This window comes from Schistocerca piceifrons, chromosome 1 (genome assembly GCF_021461385.2).
Source record: "Schistocerca piceifrons isolate TAMUIC-IGC-003096 chromosome 1, iqSchPice1.1, whole genome shotgun sequence".
NCBI lineage: Eukaryota > Metazoa > Arthropoda > Insecta > Orthoptera > Acrididae > Schistocerca > Schistocerca piceifrons.
The window spans coordinates 74,705,135-74,710,459 of record NC_060138.1 but is presented as its reverse complement, the minus strand read 5'-3'; the positions used below and the strand labels follow the sequence as shown (position 1 = coordinate 74,710,459).

The 5,325-nt window shown below is 43.3% G+C and overlaps 1 pseudogene; it reads right to left on the bottom strand.

The window, feature by feature from the left end:
* Positions 1–4,831: 4,831 nt before the first annotated feature.
* On the bottom strand, positions 4,832–4,949 carry LOC124723224 (annotated as a pseudogene).
* Positions 4,950–5,325: the final 376 nt, after the last annotated feature.

The window sequence follows — 5,325 nt, the reverse complement described above, 5'->3', positions numbered from 1 at the left end:
ATCGTTAGGATCTTTAGTGTGGTGGTTTCTCGATGCCTTCCACATTCTGATGCTGTTGACCAATCTGGTTCTCCAGCCTACAGGGACGATTTCTCATCCTAAAGACAACAGAGTGCGCTATCCTTTACCTGTTCATCCACCCTCCAAGGAGACCATTGGCACTTGGTAGAAGGGGACCACTTTTACCGGTGGTCACTCGGTTTTGGACGCAGTTTAACGTCATGCCCGGGACAGCATAACTACTTCATCCTACATCTATTTGAATCTGAGTACAATAGTCAAGCCTTCTCCTTCCCCTACAGTTTTACCTTCACACTCCCCTTAACCACAATATTGATAACTCTTTGATGCCTCAAGAAGTGACTGTCAAACGATTCCTTCTTTTAATGTAGTTGAGCAAGAAATTTCCTTTCTCCCCAATTCGAGTCAGTATCTCACCATTACGTATTCAATTTACAAATATAATTTTCGACATACTTATGCGGCACTACATTTCAGAAGCTTCTGTTCTTCTCTGAGCTGTATATCGTCCACATATCACTTCCGTACAAGACCATACGCCATAAAATACCTTCAGAAAAGAATTCCTGACTCTTAAATTTATATTCGATGTTAATAAATTTCTCTTTTTCAGAACGTATTTCTTGATATTGTCATTCTGTGTTGTATACATCCTTTGTCACGGCCCACCTCAATTATTTTTCTGCCAAAAAAAACAAAAGTCATTTGTCTTTTAGTGACTCATTCCCTAACATAATGCTGTCAGCATCATCTTATCTTCGCTTTACTTTTGCTGAAATCTTTTTCGAAGACACTTCTTCCCACTCAACTGCTCTTTGCTGACATAAATAAAATTTCATTGGCAAACCTCAAGACTTCTCTTCCCTCAAGCTTTATTCTCTCCCAGACTTGTTCTTACTTTCCTTTACTGATTGTAGGCCTACAAAATGGATAACATCGGGGATAGGCTACAACCCTGTTACACTACCTTTTTAACTACTGCTTCCCTTTCATTTCCTTAGACTCGACTCTTATAATACAAGTTGTAGATATTCTTTTCCTCCTCTATTTTATGCTGCTAGCTTCAGAATTTCAAAGTTTCTAGTCCAGTCAACATATGTCAAACTCTTTCTCGAAATATACAAATATTATAAAAGTAGGTCTGGTTTTTTCAGGCTTTCTTCGAATACAGATCATAGGGCCAGTATTGCCCGGAGTGATTAGATATTTCTATGGAACCTAAAAACTGGTCTTCCCAAGGTGATATTGTACCACTCCTTTCATTCTTCTGTGTAATAATTCGTGTCAGTATTTTGTAACCACAGCTTTTTAGACTCATAGTTCCCTAATACACAATCTCAGAGTTTTTAAGCCGTCTAATATACACTCTACAATATATACAGGGTGGTCCATTGATCGTGACCGGGCCAAATATCTCACGAAATAAGCGTCAAACGAAAAAACTACAAAGAACGAAACTTGTCTAGCTTGAAGGAGGAAACCAGATGGCGCTATGGTTGGCCCGCTAGATGGCGCTGCCATATGTCAAACGGATATCAACTGCGTTTTTTTTAAATAGGAACCCCCATTTTTTATTACATATTCGTATAGTACGTAAAGAAATATGAATGTTTTAGTTGGAGCACTTTTTTTGCTTTGTGATAGATGGCGCTCTAATAGTCCCAACATACGGCTCACAATTTTAGACGAACAGTTGGTAACAGGTAGGTTTTTTCAATTAAAATACAGAACGTAGGTACGTTTGAAAATTTTATTTCGGTTGTTCCAAAGTGATACATGCACCTTTGTGAACTTATCATTTCTGAGAACACATGCTGTTACAGCGCGATTACCTGTAAATACCACATTAACGCAATAAATACTTAAAATGATGTCTGTTGACCTCAATGCAATTGGCAATACGTGTAACGACATTCCTCTCAACAGCGAGTAGTTCGCCTTCCGTAATGTTAGCACATGCATTGACAATATGCTGACGCATGCTGTCAGGGGTTGTCGGTGGATCACGATAGCAAATATCCTTCAACTTTCCCCACAGAAAGAAATCCAGGGACGTCACATCCGGTGAACGTGTGGACCATGGTATGTTGCTTCGACGACCAATCCACCTGTCATGAAATATGCTATTCAATACCGCTTCAAGCGCGAGCGAGCTATGTGCCGGACATCCATCATGTTGGAAGTCCATTGCCATTCTGTCATGCAGTGAAACAGCTTGTAGTAACTTCGGTAGAACAGTACGTAGGAAGTCAGCATACATTGCACCATTTAGATTGCCATCGGTAAAATGGGGGCCAATCATCCTTTCTCCCATAATGCCGCACCATACATTAACCCGCCAAGGTCGCTGATGTTCCACTTGTCGCAGTCAATGTGGATTTTCCGTTGCCCAATAGTGCGTATTATGCCGGTTTACGTTACCCCTGTTGGTGAATGACGCTTCGTCGCTAAATAGAACGCGTGCAAAACCTCTGTCATCGTCCCGTAATTTCCTTTGTGCCCAGTGGCAGAACTGTACCCGAAAAGTCGTCGCCATGCAATTCCTGGTGCATAGAAATATGGTACGGGTGCAGTCGATGTTGATGTAGCATTCTCAACACCGACGTTTTTGAAATTCCCGATTCTCACGCAATTTGTCTGCTACTGATGTGCGGATTAGCCGCGACAGCACCTAAAACACATACTTGGGCATCATCATTTGTTGCAGGTCGTGGTTGACGTTTCACATGTGGCTGAACGCTTCCTGTTTCCTTAAATAACGTAACTATCCGGCGAACGGTCCGGACACTTGGATGATGTCGTCCATGATACCGAGCAGCATAAATGGTTCAAATGGCTCTGAGCGCTATGGGACTTAACATCTTAGGTCATTAGTCGCCTAGAACCTAGAACTACTTAAACCTAACTAACCTAAGGACATCACACACACCCATGCCCGAGGCAGGATTCGAACCTGCGACCGTAGCAGTCCCGCGGTTCCGAACAGTAGCGCCTAGAAACGCACGGCCACCGCGGCCGGCCCGAGCAGCATACATAGCACACGCCCGTTGGGCATTTTGATCACAATAGCCAGACATCAACACGATATCGATCTTTTCCGCAATTGGTAAACGGTCCATTTTAACATGGGTGATGTATCATGAAGCAAATACCGTTGGCACTGGCGGAATGTTAAGTGATACCACGTACTTACACGTTTGTGACTATTACAGCGCCACCTATCACAAAGACAAAAAAGGGGTCCACCTAAAACATTCATATTTCTTTACGTACTACACGAACGCAGTTGATATCCGTTTGACCTATGGCCAACCATAGCGCCATCTGGTTTCCCCCCTCAAGCTACGCGAGTTTCGTTCTTTGTAGTTTTTTTCGTTTGACGCTTATTTCGTGAGATATTTGGCCCGGTCACTGTCAATGGACCAACCTATATTACGAGGATTGAGGAAGGAATTATCCGCATTGGACGGAAATCGGTAGATGTGACTTATATGTACAGACAAATAAATGATTATAATTTCAGAAAAAATGGATACTTTATTCAAGAGAAAGTGCTTCACAAGTTGAGCAAGTCATTAATGCTTTGGTCCAACTCTGGCCTTTATGCAAGCAGTTATTCGACTTAGTAATGATTGATGAAGACGTCTTCTTGGGGGATTTATGCCAAATTCTGTCCAGTTGGCGTGTTAGATCATCAAAATCCAAAGGCGGTCGGAGGGCCCTGCCCATTATGCAGTTGGCCAAGATAGGGTTTGGCTAGCACGAAAACAAGCACTAGAAACTCTCGCCGTTTGCGAAAGGGCATTGTGTTGTTAAAATGTGAGCCCACGATGGCTTGTCATGAAGGACAACAAAACGGGGCATAGAATATCGTGTAAGGGTACCGCGGATGACAACTAAAGTGGTCCTACTATTAAATGAAGTGACACCCCAAACGATCACTCCTGGTTGTGAGCCGTATGGCGAGTGACTGTGAGGTTGATGTCCCAATTTCATTGAATGGAGAACGATTGTCTTCAGTGATGAGTCCCGCTTCCAACTGAGCGCCGATTACGAGCGTAGTTTTGTCGTGGCTGGCTGTCCCAAGTATCTCACTAATTCTGAGAGAAAGTCGTCCACTCCAGAGGTTTTGTGTAGGCTTACGTCTTTCAAAGCTCTGTCGCATTTTCTCGCAGCACTGCGTTCATCTTTTTCTCTCTTCTATTTCCGTTATTTTGTCTTCAAGTTTCTTTCTGTTATATAACCGTGGCACAACTTAATATTAGTAGTTCTGTGTCTCTTCCCTCCAAAGCTTTCTTTAAATTTCGCTAAATTTCGTATGGTTGATATCTACCGTTCTCCTAGTCATGCATGCTTCCACAGCTTTGAATTTTTCATCCAGCGACTCCCGCCTTGCCATTCTGGATTTTTCAAGTTCGTCTCCACTGCTCCATCTCTCAAAGCCAGCCCCCCGATTTCTCCTCAGCTTCAGTCAAGCATAGCCTGGAATTCCCTTTGGTTCAACAACCTCTGTTTCTTTCAATTTGTATTGGTCCAGTCTTTTTAATTTCTTACCTCTCTGCAATTTGTTCACCTTTACTGAACCGTTCAAAAAAACTAAACACTTCGCCCAAGCAGGCGAGAAGGCCCAACGGTACCGACTGGCCGCCGTGTCATCCTCAGTCCGCAGGCGTCACCGGATGCGGATATGGAGGGGTTTGTGGTCAGCAAACCGCTCTCCCGGCCATATGTCAGTTTCCGAAACCGGAGCCGCTATTTCTCAATTAAGTAGCTCCTCAGTTTGCCTGACAAGGGCTGACTGCACCCAGCTTGCCAACAGCGCTCGGCAGACCGGATGGTCACCCATCCAAGTACTAGCCCAGCCCAACAGCGCTTAACTTCGGTGACCTGACGGGAACCGGTGTTACCACTGCGGCAAGGCCGTTGACAATATACCGTTCACGTCAAATAAATTATGGTAAGAGTCCACATGAGCGCCTGGCAAAGTTTTTCAGTTTAAAATATGGTTTCTCAGAGTTTTGCTTACCATTTTACAGCTAATGTGAAACCTGCTAGTATCTCCAGGTCTCTTCCGCCAATACTGTCATTTTTTGTGATTTTCAAACTGTCAGAATTTATGAAAATTCACTCCATGCATAATTATACCAGGTGCTCCCCTTTCATTTCCCACGTCCAGACCAAGTTCTACTACTTCCTTTCCTTCTTTTCCTTTTTCTATAGTCGAATTCCAGTCCCCTTATCACGAGGAAATTTTCGTCTTCGTTAACTATCTGAATAATCTTTTCATCATGCAGAGCTGCTAGA